This window comes from Bactrocera neohumeralis, chromosome 3, assembly GCF_024586455.1.
Source record: "Bactrocera neohumeralis isolate Rockhampton chromosome 3, APGP_CSIRO_Bneo_wtdbg2-racon-allhic-juicebox.fasta_v2, whole genome shotgun sequence".
Classification (NCBI taxonomy): Eukaryota; Metazoa; Arthropoda; class Insecta; order Diptera; family Tephritidae; genus Bactrocera; species Bactrocera neohumeralis.
Window position 1 is genome coordinate 32017624 of NC_065920.1, and position 21547 is coordinate 32039170.

The 21547-nt window shown below is 36.6% G+C and overlaps 1 protein-coding gene across 2 annotated transcripts in view; it reads right to left on the reverse strand.

The window, feature by feature from the left end:
* Positions 1–21547, reverse strand: part of LOC126753893 (uncharacterized) — a 161581-nt gene that overhangs the window by 23466 nt on the left and 116568 nt on the right. The gene's annotated exons all lie outside the window — the stretch shown is intronic.

Sequence of the window (21547 nt, forward strand, 5' to 3'; positions counted from 1 at the left end):
ACGGTTATATACAAGGTACCCAATTCTTGTTCCAAAATTGAATGGAATATCGAACAGTATGCATGGAGTCATGTGTAGAAGTCACGCAAGTGAGGAAAGCTCTCTGATTGACACTCACTTGGGAGTGGCCCCGACTCTTTAACAAAAGGCTCAACCAACTCACGACTTCCTGTCCTAGGCCAAGTATCCTCTGGGTAGTCAAATAACTAAAGTGAGTAAGCGAAGCATCCCTCCTCAGGGTTGTGCGTTGGGTTTGGGACCCGCCACGTTAAAAACAATACCAATGAAAATTAACCAACAGCCTCGGATGAAAAACTCCCCTTTTCAAGACGACTATGGCAAACGCATTAAGGATTACAATTTGAGACCTTGTAGCTGGTAAGATGTTGCTGCCGAGCTTATTGATGTCCTCATTAGAGTGAAGGCTGGCATCACCGCCGTCCAAGAAATGCGATAGACGGGACCAGGACTGAGATGAGTAGGTCCTTGTGGCATTCACTGCAGTGGCCATATAAAGGACTGCAAATTTGGTGTGGGATTCGTCCTGGCATTCACTCCGGTGGATGAACGTCTAGCCACAATCCGCTTAAAAGCGAAGTTATTTATATGTTCATTTTTCGCTCACGCCCCGACGTAAGAGAAACGACAAAGATGCCTTCCGACATTTCGCCAAAATGTCAAAATTGTGCCTGGCCACCTTAACGCCAGAATGGGCAAATAAGGCATCTTTGCACAACGGTCGGAAAATTCAGCCTCCATAAGAAAACATCACCAAATGAGTTGTGGCTGATCGACCTCGCTGAGGTCCGTAGTATGGTTATCTAGATTCCAGCATAAGAAAATTAATCAAGCTACCTGGCTGTCTCCGGATCGAAAAGCCACCAACTAGATCGATCATGTTGTGATAAACGGAAGAAAAGTCTCCAGTATTTTAGACGTGCGTACACTCCGAGGTGCTAACATCGACTCGGACCACTATCTTGTCGCAGCCAAGATACGCACCCGCCTCTGTGAAAGAAAAAACACACATCAACAAACACAAGAATCGAGAATCTGCATTCACAACAGACAGCTAAACGATTATCTACCCGATTTGCATTCCTGCCTCTGAGAGCAATCGAAACTCGGTTCGAAGGGACGGCATTTCAAGCTCCTCTCGTACAGCTTCATCCGATACCATTGGTTTTCATAAAGACACAAGACTGTTAACTTCGCAACGTGACAATCGACCAACAATCGGGATGGAATAGATACCCAGAGTTGAAAAGGGAAGCGAGACGCATTTGAAAAAAGAGAGAGGGGGAGATGTGTGAGCACGAAGAGCTTGACAAGCTGGCCGACAGGGGCAATGCTCAAAAATTTAACGAAAAGATTCGGTGGCTTACAGCAGGTTTCAGGACCGGAGCATACTCTTATAGAACCCCAGAGGTGATCTAGCTGTTGATGCCCAGAGCATACAAAATTAAGGAGAGAATTGCGAATTTTTTGTTGTTGTTCTCAGCCTTTCCTGACTTATTTTCGTCATTATTTTATCTAATATCCAACTTACCATAAAATGTCAGAGGTTTCATTGATGACAGTTCAATATTATAATATATTTGTAGTTATTTTTGAACTGTTTCCCACAATCAAAACAAAGATGTTCTAAACTAGTTTATTACTAGCGCTAATGGTCACATGAGCGTATATTACTTAAAGGTTTGCTAAATCAAGTTTGGATTATTTTTGTGTTTTTTCCTTCAATGAAAAGCGAGCTAAGCTGCTTGCCGCCATAACTTCCAAACCGTATTTATTTATTTATTTTTTTCTATTTGTACTATTTTTATTAAATGAGGAGCAACTTATAAGTCAGATTTCCAAAAGAAGAAAAAAAAACAATAAATAACAACATATCTTTAGATTAGCTGACAACGAGCTTATTACTTGGATGTGGTAAGCGAGCAGCATGAATATGAATAATTCTATTTTTAACTCCTCAACTTGAGCAAGGAGCTTAGAAAACCACAACAAATAAATTCATAAATACTTTGAAAATGCACAACAGTATTAACATTCATACACGTAAGAATACAACTCTGTACCCCACTAAAAGCATGCATTGCGACACCGCGTCCCACCTGTAAGCCACCCTGAACTACTAACTGCTATCGTTACTAAAGTTTGATCAGTGCCAAAAATAATGTTTTGCAAATGCACACTGCAGTCGCAGCGATTGCCATACAGTTATAACGGCAGCGCGCTGGCGATTATCCATCAGAAGACACGTGAGCGCTTTGTATTCTATTTCACCTTCTGCTTGCGGCTGAATATGCACACGCCACTTTATATGCGCACTTGTGTGTGTAGGTGTGTGGGTAAGACCTGCCACATATTGTATATCATAAGTTTAGGGAAAGCAGCTTAACGGCTCTGCAGCCACAAAGGTTGCAAGCAAACTGCAGCGCTGTGTCTTCGCAAGCACCGGGCAGCTGCCAAGAGACAAGCTGCAGCGGGTCGCCTTCGCTGTCGAAGCATTGCCGAGCTAATAATAATGCAAAAATATGCGCACAGCTTTTTTGACTTTCCCATTTCAATATATGTCTGTATGTATGAATGTATGTATGAGTAAGCCCTAAACACGACAACTCCATGTGGGCTGACGGTGGTTGACGGCGGCTGTTGCAGCTTCGGGGGCAGCGCTTCGTCTGCACCGCGCCAATGCTCAACTGCATCCGTTCGTGATGTTGCATGGCTGTTGCATATACTCTATTAGCTTTTGGCCATAATATTTTGCATTTGTGTGAAGCTGTCAGGGCTTACAAGCATGCCACCGCCGGGGTTCGGGTGTTCGTGTGTGCGTAATGTTTTGTTGGCTTGTTGGCCGCACATTTGTCGTCTTATTTGTAACAACATTGTTAGTGTTATTTGCTGTAGTTTCGCCTTGTAGTGTCGTCTTTTTATGCGCCGCACAAGAAACAAATGAAATTATTAACCTCGCTTGTATGCAACATAAATAGGATTAGTGCCACATAGTAAAGTGCTCGCCAGCTTACCAACTCCGGGCTGCGCTGCCATGTGCTCGGCGCGCAACAAAACATGACTTCCGGTTTTTCTTTGCAACATGCACACATGCGCACATCCATATGCATATGAACATGAATAAATACTTGCTTATAAACGAATGAGCGAATATGAAATAAAATGGTTATGCCGCCGACCGCACAGCTTTGCGGCGCGGGGAGGGTGTGGGAGAAATGGATAATATTGCTGTGCCATAGGTGAAGCGTTGTGTTGCTGTTGTTGTTGTGCTGGGAAGGGGTAAAGTGTGAAAGCATTTCACATGCAAGGACTTCATTTGCCTGTGGCTGCAGTTATAAACAATCAGATATTTTTATTTATTCCCGCAAATGTACATAAATATAAATATATGAATGCATAAATTTGTGGCACGGTATGTTGGCGAGGCAACCCAGTGAACCAAAAAGCACAAATTGCGTGAGAAGACGATTTTGTTGAGTCCGTTGGAAAAATTACTTCTATTAAAAAAAAAAGAAGTAACACATGAAGAGCGTGGAGTTTTCTCTGATTCTCATTGCCTTATAAATATATAAGAGAAATAGTTGGTACTTACTGTTAATAAAAACATTAGTAGATTGTAAAATATTCATATTTCTATTAAAATGGCAATAAGAGAACCAAATCAAAATTTGCACAATGCAACGCATTGGAGCTGGAGCTCAATTATTACTAGCAGAGAGCTTTGCATTTTGCAAATTTTGGTTTGGTTCTCACGTCATTTATATTTGCTAAGCTTTGCTCTGTTATATTCGAAGTAAGATTTATAAGGATATCAAGGTATTATAGGAAATCTGCTGTAGTCTCAAATTTACTTTTGAATATGTAACTTTGACTGCGTTAGAATAAGTTCTATGGTTGATACCTTAAGCGGTGAGGACAGTCCTCTGTGATACTAGAAATCTCTTTATGTCGGATCAAAGCCTTTTGAGCCGATCGAAAACATATACAGACAAATTAGGAGATAGGAAGAAGCTAGGAGACAAAATTGAGGGGTACCGAAACCCCTTAAATTCAAATTAAAATTTTTTAGAGGTAAGTAGTCAGAACTTGAGTTTATTATCAACAAACCGATGATAACGCTGCTTCGAACTACAAATCACTTAGAGAAAAATGGAACACAACAAAAGTCAGTGAGAAGACTCATGCAATATTGTAGGAATATGTCTTAGTATCATAATTAAATATCTTATAAAATGTCTTATTATTCTGATAAAAGTTTCAGCTATAATGTGGTGAATAAAATCTTAGCGCCTTTTTTTAAGTGTCGCAATTAGAGTTATTAGATTTAAGGCCTGCGGAAGCGAAGTTTAACGATAAGGTCAGACTAGAATAGTAGAGAAAGAGGAGAACTCAATCAACTACCAAAATCCAGCTTTCATAACAAAAATATACAATGACGAGGAGCAGAAAGAAAGAAGTTGAATCCGAGGAATTCTAAGTCGTTTTTATATTCTACATAAAATATATTTGCTATAAATCAAGTTCCTAACATTTCAAAGCCAAAGAGAAGAGAGTTAGTGAAAGATAGTACAGGTCTACAGTAATTTTGTTGCCCTAGGTATAACATCAATTTTGTATATATTTGTACCTAAAGTTCATGACCTTTCATTGATTTTGTAAAACTGACTCTGGTTTATTTTTAAATCTTTATTTTCAAAAGAAAAATTGTAAAGTGGATTGTAACGCTATAGATTAAAATTTAGAACGCAAAGTCGTTGCATAATTATAATAATGTTGTATGGAATAAGATAATATAAGAAAATTGTAGTAACTTGTTTTCCAGGCCTATGAACAGGTGTTAACTGTAAAACCTCTATAGGTGCATACTATTTATGTATATACTTTGTATCCTGGTGATTAAATAAATAAATTTTAATTTATCGAGAAATAAATAAATACAATTTAACATTACAAAAATCAGAAAACATGAGAAACAATGACTGAAGTTCTAGAAATGGCAGTTTTATTTTGAAAAATAAGGATGTATCGAAGTAAACAGAAGGTAGGTGTGGAACTGGCAAGAATCTGCCATCTTATAACGATCCCATCAACATTGATACCTTTCTTCCAACACTTTTATATCCTAGAAGAACCTCTCCTTACTATAATTTCCAAATTATCCTAACATACAATGTATCCAACTTATTATGGCGATAATTTAACTTGATACTCAAATAGCTCCAGTTTGTTAGCATATTTTGAATAATTTTTTCATAACTTGATACTTTGTGGTTCCCTTGGAAACTTTCGACTATCAACACAAAACTTTTCCAAGCATCAATTTCCGGAAGACTTATAACATTTATATGATCTGCATCTTTCGTTATTTTCTGTAATTGATGATCAACAAATAGTCCACTTTTTGACTTTTCCATACTAAGCCTCCAAAATTAATTACAAGAATAATCTTCTCCCACGTCGAAGGCTTTGACAAATTGTTTTGCAATTCTTAATTTGAATATTTATTAAATCACTCAGTTCATTTTGAGGAAACAACTTTGCTGCAGATGTTTCATACTCTTATTAACATCCATTGGTGGCCGATTTCATGGTTTCTGAGCAGTCCATACGAATTGCTTTTGCAACGAAAGAGAGATTTGCATGGAACAAAAGAGGACTATTTGTATACTGTGATTCTAGATATCTCCACTATCGAGTATATATGTACATATATAAATTTTTATTACTAAAAAGCCAATAATTTTCAAAATTTTATGTATATAATTATCATAAAAACGAGAGCATTTTCAATATTTTCAAGAATAAGGTCTTTATCTGGACACTTGCAAGCATAAAAATTTGTTAAGATATCCTGGGCAACAAACAAAGTTTTTTTTTCGTAGGTCTGTGTAGGAAGAGAACTGACAGTATTTCCAAAGTGTAGTCTGTTGTATATAAACTTTCACAGTTTTGCTTAGATCGTTTCTTCAGCCTGCATATGTTCCCTTCCAAAACAATTCCAAAACATAACATTTGGTGTACATTTTATAGAATTTCCGAGAATCCGTCCACATAAATATCAGCTATTGATGGACCTGAACTTGTTCAATTACCTGCTGTTAGACTATAACTGAAGTGTCAGCAACTTTCAGAGAGTTGCTTGCCCCATAGCAAGGTAATCAAACAGTTGAAGATAGTCATTTGTTTGCTGGGCATTAAAAGCAAATAGAAACATCTGAAAGTACTACGACCGTCAACTTGCACCACCGCACTGCGCCCTTGTCCATATATTTGCAACTTGTTGTGGCTTCCTGTTTCGACTTTTACTGCAGCAAACAGTCGTTTCCAACGCTTTAATCCAGCCACTGGACGGCAAAACAGAAACGCCATGTGGGAGGGGGAAGGCAGGTTTAAGAGCTAAAGAACCGCAGCACATGTGGCCGCTGCATGTGTTGTTGCAACAAACGGCAATGGCTATAGTTCGTTTGTTGCATGCATAAAATATAACTGTAGTTACTTATGCAGGCCGGTAGTGAGAGTTGGTTCGTTACGGCCCCCCTCCCACTACAACAATGCACCGCTCTGTGCGCTCGTCATTACAATGCGGCACAGCGTTGATTTAAAGGAAAAGTTGTTGCAAAGTTTTTTAACTGTTTTAATGCTTTTATCTGGCGATTTTCTAGCTTATGAGAATCGGCTTGAAATGGAAGGTGAGCGGAAAAATCAAGCAGCGACCAAAAATTAAGCATGCGAGCACGAAAGAGGAACAATAAAAGGAAATAGAGCAAATCAGTTGGAAAGCAGTTGCTGTAAGCCGAAAAACAAAAAAAATAAACGCGCTGCGCAGAAAACGGATAAATACTGATTTGGTTTAGACAAAAAATGTAGCTCATAATCAAAAGGATTTCGGATTTGCCACCACAAAGCTCTGAAAAAATGTGCGCTTGGGCAACACTGCCGAACCCGATCGTCGCTTATCGCATTTGGCCACGTGTGCCATAAGTAAACAGCGTGGCTGAGCTCTGGGAGGGGAGGGCAGTTGGCGGGCAACGTCCGTCACTAGTGACTGCTTACACAGTCACCACATTTATTCATTTTTATTCATTTGTTCCGCAGTAATCGCATTTCCATGCTTCCGCTTAACCCGCTACTGCTCGTCACTATGGCGATCGAGTTTCATTGTGAAGCTCAATTTAACCGCTGCGCTTTGTGGTGCTCCAAATAGGATTTAGTTTATTTATTAAATATGTTTTGCAGATTGTATACGTTTCGGGAATCACACAGTCCAATATTCGGAATTCGGCTAATTGTTTTAATTGGATTAAAAGCTTCAAAAGTGGTTAGTTAAATAGTTTAGTTTCAATTTGTAGAAATTAAATTAAAAAAATAATAATAATTGCCGCTTGAGTTGGAGTAAATCACTCACGAATGACTGGGCTTGATATTGCTGCTGTTGTATTTAGAGTGTTTAGTGTAGTGAAGTTCTAACTGTTAATGTTTTTAAAGTACTATGCGAACCAGTTGACAACCGAAGTAATCAATTGCTCTATGTAAAATTTATTGGAGGAGTATTTTAACCATCCAACTCTACTCAGTGGTGGTTTAAATTTTTATTATATTTCAATTTTTGACACCAAATTCTTAAAATTGACTGATCCCCCACATGGCTTGGGAATGCTTTAATGATTCAGTAGGCCCTTGCGATTGCACACCTTGTGGTAATTGATAAACGTTTGCTGAGCTGGTCTGAGGCCCAACAATCCAGTAGTAAAGCACAAGAAGTCAACGGAGCTCCTAGCTGTTCCCATTCCTCAGTAGTCTTGTACGTACAGTCAGCAGGTTCGAGTCTAATATCGTTGTCATACTATTACCAGAGTGCATAGTTACCTCCCTGATGGAGGTTGTGCTTCGGAGCAGTAGATCGGCTGCTATCTAAAAAGCAGCCACCTTCACTTGAAAGAAGTTAGCAGTTAGGAAGTCGAAAACTGGAGCAGATGGATAGTTACCGACAATGTACCCCTCCACAAAATAAGAAACCCATAGAGGAAGAGTTAAGAGGACTTGAGAATGATGAATGCATTTTGCGGCAAATTGTTGTGCAGCCGAGACAGTCATAAATTCGATTTAACTGCTACAAAATCTGTTTTGCTCTTTAGAAGTAGCACTAGTCATTATTGATACCCAAAATCAGTTAATCTGTAACTTTATCATAAAGTTTTCCGAACGTATTTTCGAGTTGTTTTCATAAACTCAAATTTAATAAATTTTAATCCCACAACAAGTTCCCTTATTAAATTAAAACTCAGAAGAATATTTTTATATTACAATGAATATGCGACACGATATTGGTTAAAAATTTGGCGAAAAACTAACGAAGAATCATTGCAGTAGGCGACGATGCATTATCGTGATGCAAAAACCAAGAGATGTCGACCCATAACTAACCCAGTTGTCCGGTCGGACGGCATTTGGAGTGCACCACTCCTCGATAATCGAAGAAAACTGCCAACATGCCCTTGATTTTTGACGTTTTTTTCGGCTTTGGCACACTTTTCCTAAGATATTCGACCGATTGATCGTATGTTTCTGATTCGTTAGCATATATCCATAGATATCCATAGATAGACTCTTCGATTATAATAGTACGTAAGAAGAGTGATTTTGGAACCATTCGTGCTTTACTTTTTTCTTCGGCTCGAACGATTTTTCAAAATGGTTTTCACTGATCCTTCCAATAAGCCAAAACAAGATTTCTGACTGTTAATTATCGATTCTCAAACACCAATTTCTTTATTTTATTGACGGGTTGATCATAAGTTGTTGTTGATGGCCTGGAAGTGGTCCATCGTCAACGCGTTCTCGATTCTCTTTCTTGATATCAATCATAAACATTTGCTCGCGACAAATAATTATCACCAAAAGCCTTTTACAACATTCTGAATATTTCGTCACCAAAAATTTTATTCGATGCCACTAACAGTCATATCAATCTAGAAAGAAATATGTTGACGAATGGGACGAATTAAAATGTCTCACTATTTTTTCCTCTCTTTCGGGAGGTAAAAATAATAACTTACAAATGCGAGATGCAGTAGAGTAAGTAATTTTGAGCGCTAAGCTTGGTTAAGTTCTTCGGCCGATCCTTGATAAGAAGGTTACACCGAAACAGCAAATGACATATCCATTCTGATGTGGACAAAAAGCTTAAATAAATTTCGATTACAACGAGTTCGTGTTGATGACTGAAAGCCTGACGTCTAACGAGTTTCCGTTTTAATCTCGTAAAGAAAGAACAGCAAAGAAGGAATGGTTGAGAAAATTCTACCTCGTCTTCTTTAAAACAAATCGAATAATTTGCATTCGTTAACACTTGAAAAATTAACGCGTGAACGCTGGCCGAAAAAGAATGGTATAAACTTCGAAAAATCTGAATCAAGAGAAAATTTACTTTTCAAAAAACAAGCTAAATGGGTAAAAAAGTCCGTTCTTAGAACTAATATTTTAGACACATAAAGTGAAAGCCTGGACATTATAGAAACCTTTTGAAGGCATGTTGAATTCATCGTCAAAGTATATTGAGCATATGAATAGTGAAAACTCAGAGATACTAATAGACTCGAGGGTACAAAAATTAAGACACATTTTTGTTATTTTTTAATCTTGTAATTTGAAACATTTTTTTTTAAAGCAACTGAAACTGCGAAACATATTCTCGAGGTATTCTGACAATATTAAATTGGAAGTATTTTTAAACTTAAAGCTCTGGAGCATGTGCTCACTGATTTATAAAAAATAAAAAGTGCCAATATTCGCATAACGCGAGTTACGCCATCATAAATAACAAAACACATTTTCTAATCTTCAAGTTTACGCTTGAATACATCAACATTTTTGGCGGCGCTAAACGCAGCTATTTTTTTATAAAACAGCAACACGAAAAAAACTAACAGCACAAAGCTTTTCAGTTACATACATACATACATATGTATATAGAAATGAGGTTAGTCATATTTTTTCCATAATAAAAACAGTATTCATGACTGAAAGCGAAGGAGAAAACCTAATGCAAAACAATAACGGTTTTGTGGTGTTGTGAGTGTGAGCAAAACGGATTGAAAATACATACAAATTAAAATGGCGCACGTGCATATTTTTAGAAAAATCTGTAAATGTTTTGTGTTGGATTTCAACTTTATATCTACAAGCATTTTTTCCGACTAAAAGAGTCGGCGCGATTGCGAACTTGGTTTGGTTAAATCCGAAATGAAGCGCCCATTGTATAGCAAGTTTTGGTGCGTATTTAATAAAGCTTTCAAATGCCATATACACACTGTTATTTTATGTACAATCTTGCATTTAATGTAAATGGATCTGAAAACTGTGTCAAGAATTTGTGTCGATTCTCTCGATTTAATGGCACAGTTTTTGTGAAATTCCATGTTATTTCAAGAACAAAAATTATAGCACATAAATATGTATATATGTATGTATATGCACACATATTTTTCCATCATTAGCGGGCTATTCGCGCTGGGGAATGGGCACAAGGATTTGCGCTTTTGTTCACATACAAACAAGCTTATATTCAATTCAGAATTTATTCGAGAAAAACTGGAATATTAATGTATTCCTTTGTCATGATTAGAGCTTCATTCAAATATTTAATTTCTCTCAAATATTATATATTCACATATTGTTTAAAAAGCGATTAGAAATATACTTAAACAAATATAAATATATGGTATGCCATGTAATTCTGTTTAGCGATGGGGTCCATTTCTGGCTCAATGGATACTTAAACAAGCAAAATTGTCACATTTGGACGAAGAGCTACCTAAAAAGATTCAAGAACTGCCATTTCATACAGAAAAAACAGAGGTTTGTGGGTTGGTGGAATCGTGCCATATTTTTTTCAAAGGTCATGACGCCAATGAGGACGTAACCGTCAATAGTGACTGTTGCACGCTATTAGAACCGACTATTTGATAAGTGAAATTGAAGCCCGTGATCTGCGCGACATCGTGTGATCAAGTCGTCAGACCTTTTCCTGTGGGAATATGTAAAGTCTAAAGTCTTTGTGGGCAATCCCGCTTAGATGCAGGCCTTGGAACAAGACATCACGCGTGTCATTCGCCAGTTACCAGCCGAAATGATCGAACGTGTTAACAAAAATTAGACTCAACGGATAAACCATCTAAGAAGTAGCCGCGGCCAACATTTGAAAGAGATAAACTTAAAAAAAAAAATAAATGCCAAAGAATGTTTTTTCGAAGATAACAAAAGTTTCTCATTAAATTTGTGTTTTCTGTGTTTTTTTTTTTAATTAGAGAACCTCGAAATGGATCAGCCCTTGCAAAAAACAGGCGATATTGTGGGATTTTTTGTTATTCCGGGGATCGAAATTCGAATTTATGCACATGTGAGCTTTCTTAACTAGACAGACGTTTGACTTTGAAGAAGTGTATGAACTACTCGTACTATACCCTTGAGAATATAGCACTAGAACACATGACATAGATCATAGAGGATTCTCAGCTTCAAGATTTGTAGGAATGTGGATTAATAGCGCAACTCAGTATAAGCTAATAATGAAAATTTTGTAAATTGAAAAATTACGGTTATTTAATTTGTAACAGCAGATACTAGTATTAACGAAAATATGCATAACTTAAGGCGGAAAAAATTAAAATCCATGAAGCAGAATCTGCATTTCTTGAAGTAAAATCTACTGTCATAGAAGTTTTGGAGATACTAAAAACGTGTAACGAGCCCTTTACAAAACGTTTCTCAAATTTGACAGCGATGCTGAACATCAAATTTCAATTTCTCTGCCACATAATGAATTTATCAATTCTTATGGTTTGACTTTGAGTCGGGAATAGCAAACTAAGAATCAAAATTTAGGAGAAGTCACAAAATTGTCAAATGATGATCTTAATGCGATTAATTTGCTGCGAGAGAACTCATACGGCATGAGTTTTCGTAAAATTTTTGAAAAAGTCATTAAAACTTGTTCAGATCACGACGTTGAAGTGAAAATGCCGCTTGGACGTGGTCGTCAGAAATATCGATGTAACGTTGGAACTCAAGACATAGAAGACTAATTTATATATAATCTCATTTTTGTGCCATTTCTTGTCACGTATGTAGTTATATGCGTAATTTATAAACACGATTAAAATAGCACAAATTAATATTTCAAAGATTTTATTTTCTTTCAAGACGCTTATCGTATTATTATAAAAATCTCGAATATTTTCTGTTAATAAGTTTTACCATAGGGACAACGATAAATTAGAAAATCCAAATAAACGGATTAACTATTCCTATGGGAACTCTTAAACCGTATGGCAATTTCCATTTTTTCTAGCTATTTCAGCAGACCAGAAAGATGAGAAAGAAAATAATTTCTTCATTTCTTTAAAAATAAGAAAAGTAACTAACTTATATTTGAAAAACATACTTATTCGAATTTTGAAAATCTGTAATGGCCATGAAAAAAATTGGTTTATTCTATAAGGTAGCTGCTTAAGGTAAGGTGTTGACAAATATAAAGTCAAATTTTAGTAAAAATTTAGTTTTTCTTTAAGGCGTCATTACTTTGTAAGTCTGCTAGATACACGAATGTGCTAAAACCTCAATTTGAACAGTGTCTACGGCTACGGTGACTAATCATCCAAGAAAATTTCAATATAAGTGAAATTCAATGCTTTAAACAGCCACTTCCACCAATCTACACTATATGCGCTTGTGTCAGAGTCATAAAGCTGCCAATATTGTGGGTCCATGTTTAATAATACTTGCTTCCTTGTCTTCCATATCCAATATCTTTATCTGACGGTGTAGTTTGCTTAACTTTCAACTAAAAACTATTAAGTTTGCCATAAAATACACTTTTCCAACGATTGATTTCAGCTTCTTGACTATCAATACTTCACATTTTCTTCTGCTTCTCCTTCAAGCGGGGTTTCTTTTTGCTTTCATTGTAGTGCTTATTGTTTTCAGCGCCTTTGACTTAGCTGTCTTTTATCCGCTTTTGTGTTGAAACTTTTGTGCCAGCGACTGAGTGTTTGCAACTTGTTAACCCTGCAACAAAGCATAAGTATGTGCACATGAGCGTGTGCTTCCGCATCCGAAACTTACAAATCAGGCGCTCTGTCTTCTCAGTCTCAAACAGATGACAGTGTAGTTGAAGAAAGATGAGAGCAGAGCGACACACATTCAAACGTCGAAAGAAAGCGCTTACAATGCGTTTCTTTATGGCAAGCGCTAGCGATGAAGGTTGTCAGTGTGCGGGGCGCAGTGCCAGTACAACATGGCGTATGATTAATCAATATCCTTGCAGCTATAAGTTGCGCAATTAAGCTAAGTCTTTTGACTGCATATGTCGAATACTTTATTTTATTTATTTCTGTTTTTTTTCAAGTTACTACGCTTCAAGTGCATTTGTGGTGTGATTTCCACATGCGCGCGCCTTATCTCTTGATTTTAACTTTCTGCTTTTGATAGTGCATTCTCCTTTGAGCGCGCTCACAACTCAAAAATTTAATTTTTAGTGACAGCAAATAATAATTCTCAACATAACGCGCTGCAATGAAGCGTGAACGCCGAAAAAAGAAGCGTAAAATGAAAGCCAGCAGACTGTTCTGCAGACAACACATTTATGGTATTTATAGTGTGGTTGAGCAAAAGTAAAGAGCTGCCACCCGCATTGTATTCTCCGCCAAAAATATCCACTGCAGACGCAATGTGCAGCGTAGCGTAAAACGCTTTACCAGACAGCGACAAGCACACAATAATCCACTTTATAAGAATCAAAAGTCTGAAAATACTTTTTAATTTTTTTCCTTCATTCGATTTTCTATTCTGTCTGAATGTACTTATATGGCCCCTTCCTCATATGTGTAGTGGCAATCTCTTTGCCGCCATACAGATTTCTCATACTTAATGCTAAATACGATATTTCCCTTGACTTTCCCATGGAAAAGCAGTATAACAAATTATGTATTTATGTGATCAATCGTTGCACTTGACATTCAGATGATATCTTCATTTTGTTTTGTTGTCGCCTCTAAATTCGGGAAGCCTTATTGCTTTAATGTTAACAGTCTAAGATAATATATTCTTTATTATTCAGCCATTGGTGGCGAATTGCATTAGCAGAGTAATACAGATTCTTTCATGATTCGTGTCCTTAAAAAGTTAAAAGTTAAAAAACGTTAACTTCGGCTGCACCGAAGCTAATATACCTTTCACAGGTGCATTTCTTTTAGTAACTATGTGTTCAGTTTGTATGGAAGCTATATGCTATAGTAATCTGATCTGAACAATTTTTTCGGAGATTACATTGTTGCTTCAGAAAATAATCTATAACAAATTTCGTGAATATATCTTGTCAAATGCAAAGTTTTCCATACAAGCCCTTGAAGATCGTTTGGTTTGTATCAAATGCGAAACAATTTTTCCGATATTACATTATTTTTTTGAACAATAATTCATACCAAATTTTGTGAAGATATATCGTCAAATGAGGAAGTTTCCCAGGCAAGCATTTGATTCCGAACATTCAGTTTGTGTGGCTGCTATATGCTATAGTTAACCGATCCAAACAATTTCTTCGGAGATTACATTGTTGCCTCAGAAAATAATCTATACCAAATTTCGTGAATATATCTTGTCAAATGCAAAAGTTTTCCATACAAGCCCTTGATTCCGATCATTCAGTTTGTATGGCAGCTATATGTTATAGTGGTCCGATATCGGCAGTTCCGACAAATAAGCAGCTTCTTGAAGAGAAAATGATGTTTGCAAAATTTCAAAACGATATCTTAAAAACTGAGGGACTAGTTGGTATATATACAGACAGACCGACAGACAACATACTGATCATTTATATATATACTTTATAGGGTCTCCGACGTTTCCTTCTGGGTGTTACAAACTTCGTGGCAAACTTAATATACCCTGTTCAGGGTATAATTAATGCAACGGAATGAAAGTTTGCACGAATAATATCTTTAGTACATGCCACCTTATGACCAGCAACTTTTCAAATGAAACAAAAACTGTAATAATAATATGTATAATATGTTCGGTTGCATCCGAAATTAGCCCCTCTTTACTTGTTCATTTCGAGAAACCGTCATTTTGTCAAAAAATGTTATTTTGCTTATTCGTTCAATTAATTACTAGATTTAACATTACTTTTATTTTCAGAGGATCCAGTTCAGAGAAATAGTCGTCACCGCTAAACATTTTTTTTGAGAGGAGCTCCCAGAGATCAGCTGTAGTTTCTTTACAAATAAATATACTAGGTTTTAAAATACAGTTCAAAATACCATAATATGTGTCGAAATTTTCTTTTTTTTAACTGTATATAACCCTTAAAAGTGAAGAGAAGTTTTTTTCAGGTAGAGAAAACTTTTTTGAAAACAGTTACAACTTCCGTTGAAATTACTCAGCCAGTATGATCTCTTTAAATAAGTTATGTCACATATATAGTATGAAAGTATATTGTATATGCGTTATTTATCATTTCCTGTGACATGAGAACGTTCTTTACGCAATTTGCCTTTCACTTTTGGGATAGGGTGGTCGCTCCGGAAAGACCGTCTTATTTGTGTATGCTCAGCGGCTGAAGGAATAAAATATACTATTTCCTTAGTTTTAATAAAATCTATTAACTATTTTTTGTGTTCTAAAAAAATAAGTAGACCATTCAGATTTTTTCTGCATTTAAATAAAGATTTGTAAGAGTCTATATATACTGATACGGATATACATACAATTGCTTAACTTCATTTACGAAATATTTTTATTATTTTTTAGTTTGCAGCTTTCGAAGCCGAAGTTAAAGTATTTTTATCTTGATTTTGGCAAACTTGCGAAATTGAACCAGATTCGAATCTTAAGCTGAGCTGCTCTATTGCAAAATCGCCATTTCTCAAATACTTAAAATAGTTCGGTTGCTTTTTGAGCTTCATCCATCTTTAAGTGAAAGTGATGAAGCATTTTACTCAGAAGTAGAGCAGAGTCTACAGGTGAACACTATACTTCAGTGGGGAGCTGTACTATAAACGACACTCTTTAACAAGCTTAAAGTTTACATTTTTAAAAAGTAATAAGACTACTAAAGCACCCGATTTGTTATTTATGTATGTGCACAGTTCCTTTGTTTTCTTTAATTTAATTTCAAGTTCGCATTTCCGGCACTTGCTTTTATTGAATTTTAAATAGTCAAAACTAGCCTGTCTGAAGATGAGGCCGTCGACATGTAGCTAACCCTCACACTAACCTTCATACTCACAAACATTCATATTATACATTTAACAACAGGCACATATGTTTCTTCAATACTGAGTATTTCGCCAATCACATTTCCGCTTGTTTCCTTTGTTACCATCCGTGCCGTGTCTACATTTCGTCTCTTTCTTTTTCGCTGCTATTGACGTTAAATGAAAAATCGTTTAGCGAGACGGCAGCCGGCGTGTAATGTAGCAGGACGAAATAAGAAAGTTGTCCTTAAAAATAAAACCGAAAGAAAGGAAAAACAAAATAATAAATCCGTTTAGTAGATTTTATAAGAAAAATATTTGTTGTTATTACTAGCAATGACAGCGCCACTCGAATCGGACGCATTTGCTAGGTATGACAGCAGACTCCACCAACTGTGGGAGAAAACTGAGATTTCTGAAAGTAAAACAAGAAAAAAAGCCTTTCGCAACCTTCACAGGTGCGTTTCTTACACCATAAGAGGCTATAAAATGATCTTGATACCGCTGGTTCAGTTTGTATGGAAGTTATGTGCTATAGTAGTCCGATCTGAGGGATTAGTTCGCATGTATATAGACGGTCAGAATTCACAAAATTGACTCAGTCCTTCATGCCGTTCGATTATTTTTAAAGGTCTCAGACACTTCCACCTGGATGTTAAAAAACTTCGTGGAAAACTTAATATACCTTGTGCCGGGTATAAAAATTTAATAATTCCTACGGAACTCAGTCATTGCATAAAATCCATTTAAAGTTAAATCAATAGTAGGCTGTCGAAAAGTTCTTTACTATTTGGAAAGAGGTAATTTAGTGATGGTAAGGTATACATGAGACCTCAGTTCAAAAATTTGGTGAATGATGCACATATTGATGTACGTTAAGCCTCCGTTGTAAGTGAGTTCAAACCTCTGGTGGACCTCTTACGATTAGGCATTCTTGTGATTTGTCTTTTCAGTTCATCAACCAATCAAGAACTATTTTGCGAATTCTTAAGTTGGAAGTCAAATTCTGGTCTGAGGTCTAATCCCCAACAAGCGCTTACTTGTCTCTATAAAAATCAAAAATGCTTTTTAATCTCTCTTTCCTTGAGATTTGTGTATAGATTTCTTCTCTCTAAAAATGCATGTTTACTCAACGTCTAATGACTTTATCTATTCAGTTCAATCCAGATTGTTTTTAGTCCAGTCTTATTTTGTTGAGAAATCGCCTTATCCGAAAAATGGTGTTTCATGCGAAAGGTTTAAATTCGAAAAGCTTTTAATAATATTCCTTGTACTTTTCTGTACATATTTTTCGGTTATATGCTACTGTGCCTCAGCAAGAACAATTCGGGCGATGTCTACCAAAGCGTAGTAAATTGCATTATTGAGTTGCGACGCGGCAGGCGATGCCCGGTTGTGTAAGAAACAAGTTGAAAATTTGAAGAAATATACGAAATTTTAAAGAAGGAGCAAAGTAAAGAGGAAATGTTAAAAAATTGGGCGAATATGGGCCGACTATCTGGCAAGAAGCTTGGCGCGTCGCAGCTACTTTTTCACTGCTGCCACCGAAAGGCACACACCGAAGGCGACAGCAGCAACATTGTCTCAATTTTTGCCAACACCGCTTGCAACACCGCCAAATGGCACATTTTCTGACATACTTGTACAATAATATATATGTGTGTACTTTATGTTATTTCACATTTCTACTGCGGCTGCCAGGAACACAGCAGGATGTCAGCTATTTCTATGGCCGTAGCTTCTTAGTATCCAGCACTGCCGTTTCTTGAATTTGTAGATACGCACATAGCTATGTGTGTGTGTGTGCGCCGTTTGACAGCTTGTGGCATGCTGACTGTGCGCACCACATGCTTTTATCACCGTGGTTTCCCATCGAGTGTGCGGCAGGTGCCACCGCCGACTGCAGACACCTCCCACAACTGAAGTCTGCATTTTACGGCACCCAATTCGCATCCAGCCACTAAAGTCATATAAGTTAGTTACTTTGTATTTTATACACACCAAAAAACAAAGACTCTTAGCTGGATCGCAGATGAAATTGTCGAAATCTTGCTACGTGTTGCACAGTGTAATAAGCGGGCTCATAGTCTGGCGGATTTTTGTTTGGCTTTATAACGGTATCGAGGTATCCCGACCACTGCCGAATTACGTGTACGTGCATATGTTCCGTTACGCAGCGCTTTATTTTTAATTTTACCGTATGCATTATTACTTTCACATATTTAATGCGCGCACACCCCCACACACACGCATACCCATACGTGTATGTGCTTATGTGGCAGCTTCGCTTTGTTTACTTTTCTATGTGGCGGTTGGCAAATTTTAATTAAATTTTGCATTTTTAATGCACACTTAGCTCTGAGGAAAATTGCACTTTGCCAAGTTGCCTCCCCATTGGCGAAAATTACTCATACGCACTGTTTAACCGTTAAGTTTGCGGCGTCTGTAGCGAATTAAAGCGCACATCAAAAGGAATTTGCCGTGCTTTCAACAGATTATAAGCCGGATTTCGCTTGTCAGATGGCTAGGTGGCTAGGAGGCTATTAGGTGTTAGGCAACGTCTTTGGAAAGCAGAGATTATCTGAAATAACAAGTTTACGGCTTAATCTGCGCAACAGCATTGTCTAAAGTCGTTTGAAGTTTCAAGTTAGTAAAACTTAAACTATTTATAAATCTATTGTGATTTCGATAAAATTACTCTGATACAGCTGGAATTAAATGATGAACAAAAATATAAAGAACTACTTTAAGCAAGCTAAACTAAATTAAGGTAACTTGAGTTTTGATGGTATGCCACAACAATTTTTCATCTCACGAAGTGTGTTGAAGATCTAAGTTAATTGCCTAATAACAGTTTTCATTGAATGAGATTTCGGTTAAATAATAATAGCCCAATGACTACCCTTAACCGGAATTAGCCGAAAGGCAAGAGAGTTCCTTAAGCGTCAAAGTCTAAAGCTGTTCAGCTACAAAAACAATAATTACATTATAATAAAATGGGACAACTTTATTTATTAATATTAACGACGAATAATAATATTTTTAATTTTGAAAAGTGAGTCAGATAAATCAAAAGTGTGAGAATGAGAATTAAAAGCATAAAATATGCGGTGGAATGGTTCATTTAGCTCAAAATTTGATCTACCACTTTTAACACTAAGGTCTAAACTGCTTCGAACAGCGAATCGAGAAAATAAATTAAATTTCAAGCAACAGAAAATAACTGCAAACTGTTACATTTAGGATTTTTGTAAGAATATTGTGCCAAGCGTTTCTCTGCTCCTAATAAGTGTTGATTTATAAGTTTTAGAAAACTGAAATCTCATCGGAAATGCCCTAAGGCGAAAGGTAAAAACTCTAACTCGTCAGAATGGTTTGGTAACTAGGGTGCCATACCACAGAACCAAAGTTGTACAAAACTAATAACGCCATTTGTTTTCAAAACCATTTGCCCTCAAATGCAAACCATGGTGTCAGTATGAACCAAAATAAAATTAAGTTTAGGATCCATAGTAATTCTCAAACCAACAAAGTCAAAGACTTGGTCTAGTCTATAGTTTTTTATTACATTTTTTATTACATAAGGAGAGGAGTAAAGCATATCGCTTTACATTTTTTGAGATTAAATTGCAAGTAATTTCTCTCGCACCAAGCAACCAAATAGTTTATTTTACCCAAAACCCAATGATGCGCGGCTTAGTTATAACTAATAGTTTAGCAATTCCTCTATAGTTTTCAATGTATGACATAAATATATTTTTTCACTTCTTCAAGAAAGTATTTCAAACCCGGGAATATGCTTTATTTGTGACATTGGCTGGAGTTAAGAAATATAATACCATGTTTGTTAGTACTTTATCAAGGTGTTAGTTTTTTTCTGAGGCAAGCTTAAGGAGGGAGCCTGCTTCAGAAGCTTAAAAAATCGATTTTTTGTTTTTTGCTTAAATCTCTTTAAAAGTTTTCTGCGAATGTGTCCCCAAAGTTATAGAAGGGAATTCGAAGTATTGTTGAAGCTAGAGGGGAATAGTGAATAGTGTAGAGCGTCTAGCAGATATATGAGCGCTTGGGCAGAAAGCGAAAACTTTGACGCGCGATTTCTCGGTTTTTCATTTTTACGATTTTTCTTAATTGGCGGGCAGAATAGAAAAAAAACTAAACGTCGTATGGAATTGGAACAAAGTTTATTATCTTTGGCATTAAATTATTTTCTATTTAAACTTAAAAAATTTAAAAAAAATCATGTTTGCACATGAACAACATGAAGTCAAAACTTTTTGGTCAAAAACCACTTTTTTTCAAATAATACATCCTACCCGCCGTCCGGCAAACCCACATGCGAGATGCATCAGGCAACTGCTTCCCAAATTAAGAATATAAAAGGTTTCGTATCCAAAATAACTAGGAATTTCGCTATAATCAATTATTTCTTTCTCCTCAAAAAAATTCTCAAAAAAATTGATTTTTTGGCACGAAAATCAACGAGCAAGTTGGTATGAAATATATTGTACAGAGTTAGAAATAAGGCAACCTTTTAAGATCACTGCGATATATTTCAATTTTTCTTTGATATTGCGAACACCGCGGAGCTGGCATCTAATGCACCTGCAGGCGATTCCAGAGTCAACACTTACGTATACAGTCAAACATCAATGAAGGTAATAAAGTCGTATTACATATCTGCCAGAAGTGTTTTGAGAAGCAAGGCAGCAATGGAAAGTGTTGCCAGAAGCAAGCAACTTCATTTCTACTGTGTGCCAGGTCACAAAGGCATCGAAGGCAATGAAATAGTGGATTCGCCGTGGGATTGCCATGAATGGTGTACGGCTAATGCCCATGATCAACATTGAGAAACCCATGCACTGTCCATACGATGATCTGGATAGAAGCATATTGAAGAAAATCAAAACCCGATGTAACGAGCTACCAGGGTGTAAAATTGCAAAAACTCATGTGCAAAATGTTAGATCAGAAGTATACAAAATTCCCATTGGCACTCGATAGAAGAGACTATAGGAGCGTGATCGATCGGAAAGCTAACTGGAATACACGCCCGCAGAGTAGGGCTGCCTGATCGAGAAGAATGCAGAAAATGTCTAGAGCAGGGCACCAAGGAAACAATGGAGCAACTCTTGTCCTCACAGTATAATACACTAATAGAATATTTACAAAATCTATATCTTTTAACTTTATTCAGTATTGATTACTTAGTGTTAATTAAATTGATTTATTAATAGAGAGGCGTCATATTAAGCAACTACGAGGGCTGCTACATATAT